General features: G+C 31.4%; 1 long non-coding RNA gene across 1 annotated transcript; it reads right to left on the bottom strand.

Moving 5' to 3' along the window:
- Window positions 1-4,402: 4,402 nt before the first annotated feature.
- On the bottom strand, window positions 4,403-6,093 carry LOC112766871 (uncharacterized). Its single transcript, XR_003184594.3, has 2 exons — window positions 5,707-6,093; window positions 4,403-4,676 (listed from the first exon to the last, which is right to left on the bottom strand). It is a non-coding gene; the product is annotated as an uncharacterized lncRNA (long non-coding RNA).
- Between the last annotated feature and the right edge of the window lie 10,776 nt (window positions 6,094-16,869).

Raw genomic sequence — 16,869 nt, 5'->3', positions numbered from 1 at the left:
ACGAGCCCCTCCATTATTCGAAACGTTGTCCGCAGGGTTTCAACCCGAACCGTCCGGTACCCGACCTACCGAACAGTAGTTCATGGATAAAATTATTGACTTTGTACATTTGATCTATTAGTGATCAAACCAAGTCTTGTATCTGATATTCTTATATCTTTTAGTGATCTAAATAATTGTTTACGGTGGAAATTGTTTAAAAAATAACATGGGGTAGCATTATTTTATAAAAATATCATGCACTGTGAACTACAGGCTTCAACAAGAAATTATGGACCACCTTTAATATTGATTAATACTAAAAGAGCAAGTCAACTATTAAGAAATATAAACGTAATTGATCACTTAAAAAAATTAAGCCAACTTATCCCGAAAAATTATTCTTTGCGCATTAAATATTTAATCATAATTTCGTGCCAAATAAAATTATACGTTCAAACACCACAAAAAAAAAATTAGAACAGTGAATTTGGTGTTTTCAAGCCCTACATGTGGATTATAATTTTAATCAATTTATCTAATTATCTCTATTTGCATAAAAACTCATACTTTTTATATATGTCTTCCTTAGGATAACATAAGTCTAGTATATGTCAAATGTACGATAAAAAGGTGCAATGCGTTTTTAAATAAGAAAAATATACCTAACGGGGTCATTGTGATACGATAATGGAGATAATTGTTTTCAACATTTAGTGAGAATGTGGCTAGAAGTGCGGTGATGGCTCAGCGTGCAAAGCGAAGATCCAAGTGCATGCTTGCTATCTGTTTTCTTTTTTGCCCCAAACAAGGCCCATGTCATGAGCCTCGTTCCAACGGAACGCGGGATGTTCAAAATTCCGTTTGACTACATCCCCACCAAACCGGTTCTATCGCAACTTCCATGAGCTCTCGTCACCTCCTCTGCGCCAGTTGCATATTGCAACAAAGGACAACACGTGTCGACATGCATGTGAAACAAAATGAAAATAAATCTGTATATCTATATGAACTTTAATCTGTACACTAAGCAACCCTACAAAAAAATATTCAATTGCGAATGCGGTAGTTATTATCAGTTATGTACTTAAATTTAACTTCGATTTCATCCATATGGGGATTCATATGGTGGGGAATTAAAAATCTTACTTGGAAATAGACTTTGATTAGTTTATATTAGGTTTAATTACTCTATTAATTTTTATAATTTTACAAAATTTTTAATTAAATTTTTATATATTTTTTTAGTTGAGTTTTTATACCAAATATTTTTTTAATTGATTCTTTATATTTTTTTTTATTTGAGTTATTGTACTAATTTTTTTTTAATTAGATTTCTATATAATGAAACCAATTACTATCAAAAAGGACCTAATTAAAAAAAAATTAGTGTAAGAACTTAATTAAAAAAATATAAAAATTTAATTAAAAATTTTATAAAATTATAAAAACTAACAAAGTAATTAAACCTTTATATTATCTTAAAAGCTTGCTTGTTTGAAGAAGATATGCTTGAATTCTTTGCAGAGCCTTTAAATTTAGTAATAAGCCAGACTAATTGGGTATATATATCAAGGTTCGGAAAATCGGACCGGCCATCAAACCGCTCTAGCTACTGGTTTAATGGTTTAATGGTCTAACCAGTTTAATCGATGGTTCAACCGAAAAAACCGTTTTAAAATAAAATAATGAATAAATTATAAATAAACATCCTAAAATATAGTTGAATGCTGGTTTTGCTGAAATATTTTGGCCACTAGAGCTTCTTTGATCAACTTCTGCTGAGAATATGCTATACACAGGTCTAGGATCACTTGATCAGAGAATCTTGACTCCCCACGAACGTAAGATAATTGGTGAAGGTCTCTCCCATGCCATAAGATTCTATCACACCTTGAGAAAAAAGCATGCATTATTTTGATTGTTTTGTATTTCCATTAACCACTTCTCTGATTGTTTTGTATTTCCAATAACCACTTCTCTGATTGATAAATCTTTATGTTGACATTTAATATTTGATATTTTTTATATTATTTAACTTGAGTTTGTATATTAATAAGAGTATATGAATTTGATTGATGACATTTAAGGTAGTTTTTTAAATTTGAAAATTATTTTAATATTTATATTAGGGTAAAAAACCTTAATAAGCCAAGTCAAGAATCATGTAACGTAAATACGCCAAAGCGAAAATCGTTTCAGCAATAAGTCAAATCATATTTTTATATAATTCGAACCATGCTGGTTCGAATTCCATTTCTACATAATTCGAACCAGCTTGGTTCGAATTATACACAAACACACGCACACACGTAATTCGAACCAGCTTGGTTCGAATTACACACGCACACACGCACACACATAATTCGAACCAGCTTGGTTCGAATTACACATAAACACACGCACACACTAATTCGAACCAGCTTGGTTCGAATTACACACAGTAATTCATTGTATAATTCGAATTATGATGTTAAAAAATTAATAATTTATTTAAAAAAATTTATTAAAAAAATTAATAATTTAAAAATTAAAAAAATATATATTTTTATTTCATACGTTAAAAAAAGCTAACAAAATATTTAATTACGAGACTTCTTTAAAATATTAATGAGCTATCAATTCGAATTCCATACAATACTTTTCTGTCCATTTTTAATAGTTCATAAATATTTTTTAATAAATTTTTTTAAATTATAGTACAAAAAATATTTTATTCTATGCAAAACAATTTTAAAAAAATGGCTTAAAAAATGTTAGGAGTACTGTAAAAATTTATAATGTTATAATAACTTAGGTAAATACATGCATGTACTCAAATTTTAAATAAAATACTCTACATAGTCAATAATAATTTAGAAATGAAAGGAAATATTTTATTCCATACAAAATAATTAAAAAATATATTTTATTCTATACAAAATAATTTTAAAAAATGGCTTAAAAGATGTTATGAGTACTATAAAAGTTTGTAATATTCTAGTGATTTAGGTAAATACATGATAAAAATATTTTTTCTTTAATTTCTAAATTATTAGTGACTATGTGGAGTATTTCTTTAATGTCCTAAGTCATTAGGACATTACAAATTTTTATAGTACTTCTAACATCTTTTAAGCCATTTTTTAAATTATTTTGCATAGAATAAAATATTTTTTTGTGGTATAATTTAAATAAATTTATTAAAAAATATTCATGAGCTATCAAGAATGGGCAGAAGAGTATTCTATAGAATTCGAATTGCTCACCATATCATTTGAATCAGAGTAATTCGAACTTCCCTATGCGTAATTCGAATCATGTAATATCTCACCATATAATTTAAATAATTTTATTAAAAAATTATCATGAATATTTTTTAATAAATTTATTTAAATTATATCATAAAAAAATATTTTATTCTATGCAAAATAATTTAAAAAATGGCTTAAAAGATGTTAGAAGTACTATAAAAATTTGTAATGTCCCAATGACTTAAGACATTAAAGAAATACTCCACATAGTCACTAATAATTTAGAAATTAAAGAAAAATTATTTTTATCATGTATTTACCTAAATCACTAGAATATTACAAACTTTTATAGTACTCATAACATCTTTTAAGCCATTTTTTAAAATTATTTTGTATAGAATAAAATATATTTTTTAATTATTTTGTATGGAATAAAATATTTTCTTTCATTTCTAAATTATTATTGACTATGTAGAGTATTTTATTTAAAATTTGAGTACATGCATGTATTTACCTAAGTTATTATAACATTACAAATTTTTATAGTACTCCTAACATTTTTTAAGCCATTTTTTTTAAATTGTTTTGCATAGGATAAAATATTTTTTGTACTATAATTTAAAAAAATTTATTAAAAAATTTTATTAAAAAATATTCATGAACTATTAAAAATGGACAGAAAAGTATTGTATGGAATTCGAATTGATAGCTCATTAATATTTTAAAGAAGTCTCGTAATTAAATATTTTGTTAGCTTTTTTTAACGTATGAAATAAAAATATATATTTTTTATTTTTTAAATTATTAATTTTTTTAATAAATTTTTTTAAATAAATTATTAATTTTTTAACAGCATAATTCGAATTATACCATGAATTACTGTGTGTAATTCGAACCAAGCTGGTTCGAATTAGTGTGTGCCTGTGTTTGTGTGTAATTCGAACCAAGCTGGTTCGAATTACGTGTATACATGTATTTGTGTATAATTCGAACCAAGCTGGTTCGAATTATGTAGAAATGGAATTCGAACCAGCATGGTTCGAATTATATAAAAATATGATTTGGCTTATTGCTGAAACGATTTTTGCTTTGGCGTATTTACGTTACATGATTCTTGACTTGGCTTATTAAGGTTTTTTACCCTAATATAAATATTAAAATAATTTTCAAATTTAAAAAACTACCTTAAATGTCATCAATCAAATTCATATACTCTTATTAATATACAAACTCAAGTTAAATAATATAAAAAATATCAAATATTAAATGTCAACATAAAGATCAGAGAAGTGGTTATTGGAAATACAAAACAATCAGAGAAGTGGTTAATGGAAATACAAAACAATCAAAATAATGCATGCTTTTTTCTCAAGGTGTGATAGAATCTTATGGCATGGGAGAGACCTTCACCAATTATCTTACGTTCGTGGGGAGTCAAGATTCTCTGATCAAGTGATCCTAGACCTGTGTATAGCATATTCTCAGCAGAAGTTGATCAAAGAAGCTCTAGTGGCCAAAATATTTCAGCAAAACCAGCATTCAACATTCCAAAACCAGCAAAACCAGCAACTATAAATGACCATAAGTCTCTTTACCCAAGTCAAAATAAACAACTATATCTGAACTCAACAATCAGCCTTCAGCACCAAACATTACAAAACATTAACCAATAATCACACTAAACCTGCAACCAGCAATTACAAAACAGCAACTACAAAACAGCAACAAACATTAACAATGAAAATCAACCATGTTCTTAACCTAAAGCAGGAGCCAAACACAATGGAAATTAACAGCATATTCTTAACCACAACACAAGACCATATCTGCCTCAGGCATTCAGCCATTCAACACAAGGGATTTCTGCCTACAGCCTACAGCATTCAGCCATTCAAGTATTCAAATACAAAGCAGAATTTCAGCCATTCAAATACAAGTATTCATCAACATTCTAACAAATTAGGCGTTCTGGAATCATGAATCAGAATTCAAATACAAGTATTCATTAACATTAGGCGTACTGAATCAGAATTCAGAACCATACATTCTAACAAATTATCAAATACAAAGCATTCAGCCATTCAACAAATTAACAAATACAAAGCAGCAAAACACAAAAACATCTAACATTAGGCGTTCTGGAATCACTGAATCAGAACCATACAGTCTACGAGAGGCCAGCAAAAAAATTAGGAGCCATCAGCAACTAGTATAAGCCAGATAACAAACTAACAGAGCCATCAGTAAACTAACAGAGCAATCGAGCCATTGAGCAATTAGAAAACAGTCACACTAAAACAGAGTAACAAACTAACAGAGGGAACGAGCCATCAGTAAAGAAGAAGAAGACCAAAAATTGAAAACAGTCACACTAAAAATGGACAAAAATCGAAGAAGAAGACCGAAGAAGAAGACCAAAGAACAACAATTTCAGAACTTCAAAGTTCAAACCAAGAAGAAGACCGAACAATCAGTGAAAAAAATAGTAAAATACCTAGAAGAACAGAGCTGGCGACGGAGGCATGAACAGAACTGGCGACGGAGGCAGGAACAGAGCTTGCGACGGAGGAGCAAAGTTTGCGACGGAGGAACAGAGCTACGCGACAGAGGCAGGAGGCAAGCCCGGCGACTGTGCTTCCACTGCTGAGAGTCTGAGACGTTAGCTGAGTGAGGGACCGAGTGAGCTTCGAAGCTCCAACCGGCGACAGCGTCAGGAGCAGTTCGGCGGCTGAACGAAAGGGAGGGATTGAGCTCGCCGGTGTTGAGAGGAACCGCCAGCTCGAGGGTGATGGGAGGGACGAGAGAGGGAGTGTGCTGCGCTGTTGGAGAATTAGAGGGAGTTAGGGTTGGTAGGGCTGGGGTGTTCGATTGAATGCTAAACGCCTGCGTTGGCATTTTTGGGCAAAATAAGAAAATCGGCCGGGTTCCGGTTCGGTTCGATCGACCGATTTTCGACCGGTTCAACGGTTTAGAAATGATTTTGATTCTGCCGGTTTTTGGTGTTGAACCAAACCGTAAAAACTATCGGTTCACAGTTAAACCGGTCAGACCGACCGGTCCGGTCCGATTTTAAGAACCTTGATATATATAAATACATTATTTATGATGATTAAATTTATGTACGTTTTTGTGTATGGGGTACGACTTTGTTTTATTCAGCTATGTTTGACTTTTAAGATTTTGACTGAAAAATTAAAATTAAATATTATGTTTAATGATTAAATATTATAGAATATAAAATTTTAATTTTAATATTTTTAAAAATATTTTATTTAATTTTTAAACTTTAAATTTATTTTTTAGTTTTTATATTTATTTTAAATTAAATATAATATTAAGATATAATTCTGTCTAATATATTTTATACTAAATATAATACGAAAATTTAATTCAATTTCTATTTTTAATTTATGTCTTCTTTCTAAATGTAGCCTTCGAGAATTCAGCTCTTGTTCATGATCATGAAAGTCCAAAATGAGTAGGACCGTGGAAAGATGTTATCAGTGTAACTCGTGAAAGTCTGATTTTGCAATTTTTTTTTTTTTGTATTTTTAGTGAACTTTTTTAATTCATGGTTCAATCCATAAAAAGTGAAAAAAAAAAAAAAAACAGAAGGAATGATTCACAAAGTAAAGCAGTAGAACAATCCATTTATCTTACACACCAGTGGATTTGGTCTAGTCCGTTAATATTTAACTTGTTGCGATCGAAGTTAGTCCATGGATCCATTACTAAGTGGTAAATAATGAATATGTTTGGAGTTACTATAATATTAATTTTAATTGATTAGACTATTTTTATATTTATACGCACCTTGCAAAAAATGTGAATATTTAAAAATCAGTGAAAACTCAAGCGACTTCACATTAAGTTGATATCTGAGAGCCGTTAGATGAAAATTTAGTGAAAAATTTGGATGCATGAAAAATTTTTTCCTTACTATAGTGTTAGGTGTAAAACATAAGATATGTTTTACTTTTGGCCTGTTTTTATTTTTTATTTTTTTTCAAAAAGAGAACAAATGTGAATTGCGTTTTACTTTTTGCAGACTTTTCAAACAAAAATTTTATTTGTTTTAACCCAAACGTAGCCTGTGTTTTGTGATGTGTTAAAAGTTTTTTTTCGTAACAACAACAACAATAACAACAACAACGTCACTAACAAAACAGAGATTAATTTGCCTATTAATAACAATAATAATATAATAACAGTATTAAAAAATTAAACTGTAATGAAAAATAAATAACAACATAATATTAGTTATAATAATATTAATAATCCCAATACTACTAATTACAACACAAATAAATAAAATTTGAATAAATCTATATATTTATTGTTAAATATTAAAAAAATTACTTACAAATTGAGGATGATCCAAATACACAATAATATGATCTTCTGGTTTGGTATAGTCACGCACCATTTTTTTCCCCTATACCGTACAGTTATTCTTCTTCAGCAAGCTCTTTCATAGTTAACTACTTCCTCACTCTCCTTCAACTATTTCTCAATTCTCACTTTGCTTCAGTAACTATTTTTTAATTTTGCTTCCCTTCCAATATGCGTTTTTCGCTTATAAGGACTAAACTGAACACTTTTCGAGAATACATGGCGCGCATGCAGCTAGGGAGCCTGCAAAACGCAACCTGCATTTGGCTCTGTCCTGCGTTTTTGTGCAGTTCCAAGTTGGTCAACACCTGGACCTGTCGGCATGTAGGACACGTTTCGCTTGCTGGTTCCTTCTCTCACCAATCGCAGCTTGCATTTTGCAGGGCCTGCATTTTTTTTAATCCAATACCTACAAATGTTACCTGCGTTTTGCAGGTCTCTGATCAATGCAGATCTACATTTGTGGACAACACACCATACATCCTTATATAAGTTTATCACTAATCTTTTATCCATAACCAAATTAATTTCTGTAAACTAACATCACTCACATTTTATTATTATTTTTTTTTAACGTGGTCATTTTCCTGGCGCTAGGCTGGGCACGGCCAGTTCATGGTGCCAGGCATGAAATGGTCCCATTAAAGAAAGTGTCAAGCAAAAAATGCCCCGTTTCATGGGTGCTTTTCATGTAATATCCTAATTAACACATTGTTTGGGAAAATTTGAAAATAAATAAATAAATAAATGAATTTTTTGTTATTTAAATGAGAAGAAAAAATAGAGTGAAATAAAAATAGGATGAGACTTATTAAAATATTTTTACTCTAAAGATGAAATGAAAATAAAAAAAATGTGACAAATATTAATAAAATTATATATTTATTTTTTATTATTAGTAAATATTTACATATAATATAGATAAAAATATTAATGTAATTTTATGTCTTTATAATTTTTTTTTTATTTTTTTCATCTAAATAAAAATATTTTTTTATTTATTTTTTATTTAAATAAGACACAAAAAATTATTTTTTTATTTTATTTCTTATTTTCTTTTTTCTTATTTTTTTATTTTTTTTATTTTTTTTCTACATCCAAATTAACAGAAACGAAAGAATACAGAAAAGAGAGAAATTGACAAGAGATTTAAATTAAAAATTAAAATAGAATAATTATCATGTTATTTTTTTGTTCTTTACAACAGAATCATAATCTTCTATTTATACAATAGAATTAATTAGAGAATCTTATTTCTAAAAAGTTAACAACCTTTTAGGGTTGCTCATATCTCCAATACAAACAAAATATAAAAAAAAAATCTTTTAAAATAAAGCACCACAAACATATTGCATGAACATAACTTGCTTCTTAGGAGAAGTCACACCTAAATGGGGGAAACACAAATGAAGGCGTGGTGGTACAAGCGGTGATGACAACAACATAGCATTGACTAGTGATGGTGGTTGGCATTACAGTTTCACGTTAGTTAGGGACTTAGGATAAATAGAAAGGAGAAAGAGAGTTAATGATGGATAATATATAATATATGTCAAATTTACAATTTAAAATATTTTATTTTTTTTACTTTTATTAATAAATTAATTTTCAAAGAGTACTGTATTTTTTATTTTTATGGAGCGTATTAGTATTGATGTATAAATAGAACAAATACAAAAATTAAAAGTTCTACTTGAATTGAACACTAATTTTTGTCGCTTTCAAAATACGAAATATAATTCTAACTCTTAGATGCATCTTAATTTTTAGATTTTTTAAACCGTGAGATTTTGTGGTATAGATTGAAAAAAAAAAAAAAGAAATTCCAGATATGGATATTGTGTGACATTACTTATACACCAACACTTGACATTCTGGAATTTTTGTGCAATTCAAGAGTACAATGAAATGGTTGACACTGATGAGAATATACAATTATTTAGTTTATAAGAGTTAATAGTTATTTTTAACTATAAAAAATTAATATACTGTTAAAATTGATCATGATTAATTTAAATAAATTTTATAATCATAAAAAATTATATCTATTTGACATTTTTAACTAAATATTAGTATGTAAAATATATCGTTAATTTTCAATTCTATGTTATTGTTGGTGCGAGTAATGTCGACATATTATCATTCAAATCTTTACTTTCTAAAAGTTCCTTCTTCCTCAATTTTTTGTCAAATCAAAACCTAAGTCCCAATTTTTAAGTGGTTAATTTTTTTTATATGAAAAAAATTTTTGTGTACTACAATGAAATGGACATATACAAAAAAATTTTACTCTTATAGTGTTAATATAAAACGCAACCTACATTTTACCTTTTTCATTTGTTTTTTATTTTTTTTTTTTTGTTTATGAAACTAAACAAACCCAACCTGCGTTTTATTTTTTTAAGAGTTTTCAAAAAAATCTTTTTCTTTTGGCCCAAAACGCAGCTTGCGTTTATTGATTTATTTTTTTTTTTTGAAAAAATAAAACGTAGCTTACGTTTTTTGTGTGTCAGATTTTTTTTAAAGCCACAAAATACAGGTTGCGCTTTTAAAGTGTCAGAAAATTATTTTTGAAAGCATAAAACGTAGGTTGCGTTTTGTGAAGAAAAAATATTTTAAACAAAAGTATTGCCTATAAATACGAAGCAGGATTCATTCAAAGTTCCTCACTCTACTTCTATTCCTCCTAATCTTCTTTCTTGCATATATGTCATAGTTGTGAATTTTTTTGGCAGTTAGTTGTGTGAAAAAAGTCGAGTTATGTGAGGTTGAAGTTATGGAAGATATTGCAAATTTGCGAGTGTATTATAACGGTGAAATTATACCAAACACATACAAAGGAGTGACTTTTGTTTGTGAATGTCCATTTTTATTTGCTATTCCATACACCATGAGTTTTGTAGAGTTGCAAAATGATCTTTGTGATGACATACAAAGTCACATTTCGAAAAGGGTGAGCAACATTTTATACAGAAATCATGTACAAGTATTTGGTGGGTTGATATAGTGTCAAATAATGGCCATCAATGACGACGCAAGTATGCAGCAGATGTTCTATATTTATCAACAAACTCGATTTCACGTGCCGATGATAGAGCTGTACGTTGAGTTCGAACAGCAATCGGGACTGGATGCGGTTGGCAAGGAGGTCAATGTTGATGAGTTCGGGGATATAAATTGGGAAGAAGATAACAACGACAGTGAAGAGGAGTTCGAAGCCAACTATGAAGTCGATGACGAAAACGATGACGGAGACTTGGCAGGCAATCCAGCGGGGCAAAATGAAACGGATGCGATTGTTAACTGGTAACCCTTTGGTGTTCCGTCTTTTATGCGGACTCTGGATCTCGAAGCCATGCATGCCCCAGAATTTTCTGAGTATGCGAATATGGGTATGTTATGATTATTAATTCAAGTTACCACTAGTGTGTATTTTATTTGCCTTCTCTGACTAATGGTGGTGCACATATCGTAAGTGAAAGCAACGTTGCAATGGAAGATGATGAGTGTTGACTACTTTAGAGAATTAAACTATGATTAAGATGATGACTAAACATTATTGGGCTATTATTTAATTGTTTGTGTGATGTATTTTGTTTAGTGTGCAGAAAATAAATTAATCACATTGGCCCAAGAAGAAATAAAACAAGCACGAATGACATATGGCTCACCTACATACAATCATGACCCACAGGTTATTTGCTCCATTACAAATGTTTCTTATCAGAACAAAAGCAAAAATAAAAAGGGGAAAAAAACAATTGGTCCAAGAAGCAAATGCTCAAGCCCAAATACACACTTCAAGGATATATAATTACTACAATCACAAATAATTCTTGGATGAAACAAACAAGCCTCTAGTCAAATAATGAAAGATAGAAAGCAAGCCCATAATAAAACCAAAGTCTAACGGTGGTCAACATTTAAATCTATTCATTCACTTAGACAGTAACTAAGTGATTTAAATTCCATTTCATTGGAACCATCACATAACATTATTTCATTTCAATTGAATTCATTATATTCACTTCATCCACCGAAAAGCCAAACTCTCTCTTCTCTCTCCTTCCTCATCTATCACATCACTCTTTGAACAAAGAAGAAAGAAAGAATAGAAAAGTTCTGCCACTAGGGTTCGGTGAAGAACAAAAGGGTTGTTACCAATTTCAAGCATGCTTCAAGACTACAAGAGGGAAGATTTCTTCAAAAAGGAGAATCACAAAAAGAATTATTGAAGAAACCAACTGGGTCACAAGAACCGTTCTGGAAAATACGAAGAAGGTGAAGTCAATGGTGCTTTGCTTGGAATCTACGGTCAATAAACAAACTTGGAGCCAAAGCAAGAACCCACGACTCAGATTTAAGATTCTTGAAGAAAAAGGTTGAAAGAGAAGATTGAAGGTATAGTTGCATGTCACTGCTTCTACCCTCTCTCTCCTCTGTGAACGCCGCTGCTGCATCTGTATATTGGGAGAAAAGAACCAACATGTGCTGAGGAAGGTTTCAAGCCCTGGAAGCTTCACCCCTATATAATAGGGGTGAACGGCCAAGGATTGGAGCAAGGAGTGAGAGCACACGTTTGGGTTCCTATAACTCTTTGAGCTGTTTATTCTTCTCCTTCATGGTTTTCATTGAATATTTTTTTTCTTAGTTTAGTCTATCTGTGTTTCATTGGTAAAAGGCAAAATGTGAGATTTTGTAAGAAAAATCCAATGAGTGAAAAAAGACAGAGAGTTAAACTTGGAGAAAAAGCCATAATTATCTCAAAAATCCTTTGAATGTATTTTTGTTTTATTGTCATGATCTTGAGGGGATTCCCTTACAAGTTGGGTTAGCACTTTGCTTTTGAAAGCTAGATTGAGGTCTAGTCAAGTTCAGATTGGGTTAGAATCTAGATTTGTCCCAGATAGGATTGGGTAGATCCTAGGAAGAATTAGTGAATGTAATTCTATTGAAAGATAGTGAAATTCTATCATTGTTGTGATGGAGAGTGGATGTAGGCTACATTGGACTAGGTACCTGAATCAGGATACATCTGTGTGTCACTTCTTCTTCTCTACTTCACTTCTGGTTTTGTTACTCAGGAGACAAAAATTAAAGTTTCTTTCAATTCGTTACAAGACAAAAGCAAAAATATCTCCTAAGTTTCTTTGAAAAAGCAAAAAGTAATATTCAGCAGAAAAGGAGCCTAAGATTCAACCCCCCTTCTCTTAGACACTGATAACCATCAGTGATTTAGTGTCAGAATAGAATTTGGTTCTAAAAAGTTGGTGATATCTGCAATCAAAAGCTATACTATCTCTAGAGGAGTTGATTACACTGTGTATGAGTCTGAGCCGTAGACATTCTATGCGAAATACAAGGGTTATGGTGCAGGATGCGATTGGCTTATCCGAGCTAGCTTGATTCGAAAGAAAGCTTGTTAGGAGATCAAGATATATAATGGCAAACACACGTGCACAATGGGCACGATTTCACAAGATCATGCCAAGTTGAACTCAAGACACAATTGCAGATGCTATTAGGCCGTTGGTCAAAGCAGACCTGTCGATAAAGGTGAAGTCTATTATTGCAGAAGTTCAATCTAGGTTCAACTATACTGTAAGTTACGGAAAGGCTTGGTTGGCAAAGTAGAAGTCTGTCGCAAAAGTTTTTGGTGATTAGGAAGTTTCTTACCAAACTCTGCCAGTTTGGTTGAAGGCAATGACTGCGAAGATGTCAAGGTCTAGTGTTTAAATCAAAACGCTCCCCATTTACCATGAGAATGAGGAGGTTCAAGGTGTAAGATTTCTCCATCATATTTTTTGGAGCTTCTATCTGTATATTGTAGCTTTCAAACATTACAAGCCATTGGTGCAGGTTGATGGAACACACCTGTACGAAAAATATAAAGGTGCACTTCTAGTTGCGGTTGCACAAGATGGGAATCAAAATAGTGTGCCTATTGCGTTGTACCGTAATGCACGACAGAATGATCTGTATAGATGTGCCAGACTAGCTACTCCCCAACTGTATTGTCGAATCCGGTGGAAATCTCGAAGTAAAGGCAAAAACTTTGAGTTCAAAGACGTGGTAGACTTATCTGGAAATACCATTGTACCAACTACGCAGAAAATGTGAGCCCTGACGTACCGCTCAATAGACTCCTGCGTGTCACACGGTTTAGTATCTCTGCACCGCCGGACTCATGCAAGATTTACCTTACCCAAGACGTGATCGTCCGGACCTGGCTGCCAACCAAAACAAGCGATGCAGTTCTCCACCAAAAGCTGGTGATTGCTATCCGATCTACCCGTGACGGGCTCCCTGTTAACCTGGAGGCCAAGTATATGTGTCACGTCTTTTAGCGTTACTGTCACTTCGCCCACTGGAAGGTGAAACGTGTGGGTTTCTGGCCTCTATCGTTCCACCAAGGCACTTAGGAATGCAGAATGGCCTCTCATTTCACCAACTCGCGAAATGTGTTGAAACCCAGTTAATCCTAGTGTCGACGCAGCTCTCTCGTTAAAGGTATCCGACGGATCAAGCTTTCTAAGCAACAAATTTCTGATTGCCTGCAAAGTGAAAATAATATTTATTGGGTTAATAGCTAAAATCGCCTCTGAAAGATACTCCGATCTCCATTTTCATCCCCGAAAGATAAATTTAATCAAAATTGTCTTCAAAAGATTTAAAATTAATCGTTAATCCCTCTGTCCATTCTATCACTAACGACGTTAAGTTTGCTGACGTGGCAGTTAGCTTGACAACCCAACCCAAACCAGATCCGGATCATACCCACTTCCAATCCAACCCAAACCCAAACCCAGCAAAAAACAGTGTTCCTTCTTCCCACATTCAACAGCTTCTTCATCTTCTACCTGAAGCTCCACCACGCCGTTACCCTGCAAGGTGTTCCACGTCGCCGTCAGTCCTTGTACGTTCCTCTACCACGATGCTGCTGGTTCTTGCCCGCAGTTCTTCTCTTTGTTCCAATCCCAGAATTCCTTTTCTCCTCCTCTTCCCTCCCTTTCTATTATTCTTTTCGCCACCAACACTGAAACCATTCTTCTCTATTGATTCCTGATTTAGATGAACATATACACTTGCTATTTTATACCCATTTTTTGTTTTTTGGGATTTCAATCCCAAAATTCTAGTTGCTCAAAGATTGAAACTTTGATATAATATATAGGGGTATTTGTTCCAAGTCTCCCAGGGGTGGTGACAGGGTGGTTGCCACCACAGATGGAACCAAAGAAAATCATAAGAACTACAAGACCACCGTGCCTTCTGATTTGGTACATGCGTCTCACACAAAGGAAGACATTAACAAGCAGAAACGTGGTGCTGAGAATGCTGCAGGGACTAGTGTTGTTGGTAATCAAAATATTAGTTAGTTTTATGTTAAGCATTTGAATCCGATTGAGAGGTTGGCATTTTGGGAATAGGTAGTTGCTGCTTTGCGGAACACCCTCCACCCAATGATGCAGAGATCGCTGTGATTGCGCCCTCTAACTCCTCTCTATTCTCTTCCTCAATCATCACTGCTGGCTTCTGGTGGAACGTGGTCTCTTTCTCCACTGCAACTTGCACCGATCTGCTCTGCTTGTGTTGGTCTTCCTCTGTGCTCTTCTATGGACACCGCCAAGTTGGAATAAAGACCATTACTGGAAGAACGGCATCGACGAAGAGGCAACAGCTGTTGGAATTGGCATGGAGGCTGAGACGGGTAGAGGAGAAGGAAAGCTGTTGGATCGTTGGGTTGGGGCTCTAATTTAACACTGTTAATGATAGAATGGATGGAGGGATTAACATGATTAATTTTAAATCTTTCGAAGACGATTTTGATTAAATTTATCTTTTGGGGATGAAAATGGAGATCAAGATATCTTTCGGAGACGATTTTAACTATTAACTCAATATTTATTCATATTACTTCTTAACTATTAACAATAACTAACACAATAATATTAATACTAATACTAATAATTTTTTAACAATAACAATTAATAATGTATTCAAATAATTAATAATAACAACAAAATAATAATAATACGAACAGCATAACTAACAGTATCATAAAATGTTATCATAGACATTATTATAAACATTTAACACTATACTAATCATAATAACTACTTCGATAAACCGAAAACACTAATAATAATAATAATAATAATAATAATAATAATAATAATAATAATAATAATAATAATAATAATAATAATAATAATAATAATAATAATACGGTTACTAACAAGGGCGGAGCTAGAAGAAATATTAGAGGGGAGCAAAAAATATTTATACAATAAAATAAGACTAAAATAAAAATTTAAGGGGTTAAACTAAAATTTACATATAATTTACATGTAAAAAATTAAAATTAGGGGGTCATTGCCCCTTTTCCTTGTACTTAGCACCGCCCCTGATTACTAATAATAATAATAATAATAATAATAATAATAATAATCTTCTGATCCGTATCATCATTTTTTGTTTTTAAAAAAATACTTTGTTAATAAAATATTAATAAATAATTATAACAGTTATTAAACAGTATTATTATCATGAAAAATAATAATAAATTATTAAAAGATAATAATAAATTATTAAAAACAAATAATAAATTATTATCATTATCATAAACATTATTATAATAATAATAATAATAATAATAATAATAATAATAATATTGCAATAATAATAGCCATAACGGTAATAATAATAACAGTTTAATAATAATGATAAAAAAATAAAATTCAAACAAAAATAAATAAAATATAAATAAATATATTCATTTATCGTAAAATTAAAAAAAAAACTTGTTCATTGAGGATGATTCAAATATTTAATAATATATTCTTCAGGTAACGTAAAATCACGAACAATTTTTTTTTTATAAAATTAAATTCTAAACCTTCTATTCTTCTTCCTCCGCCGTTTTTCATTTTAAAGGCTCTAAACCCTAAATCTAAAATCCGTTCAACACTCTTCCTCCAACACGTGTCGTGCATGCATCCACGGCATAGAAATGTGAATTAAGTTATGCGGATTAAGTTTTTTTCGTATCAAGTTTTTTTTTTCTTTTTTACTAAAGATAGAGAGATTCGAACCTGCAACCTCTAAGTGAGTATGGAAAAATTATGTCATTTGAGATATAATTCATTGGCTATTAGTAGGTAATTCGAATAAACGTTGTTTCTGATTATTCTAAATATTATACATAGAAATGTTCAAAATCGATTCCATCCAAACAAAATTTGATGGAAACCAAAAAACATCT

This window comes from Arachis hypogaea, chromosome 17 (assembly GCF_003086295.3).
Source record: "Arachis hypogaea cultivar Tifrunner chromosome 17, arahy.Tifrunner.gnm2.J5K5, whole genome shotgun sequence".
NCBI lineage: Eukaryota > Viridiplantae > Streptophyta > Magnoliopsida > Fabales > Fabaceae > Arachis > Arachis hypogaea.
This window is presented reverse-complemented; position numbering and strand designations above follow the sequence as displayed.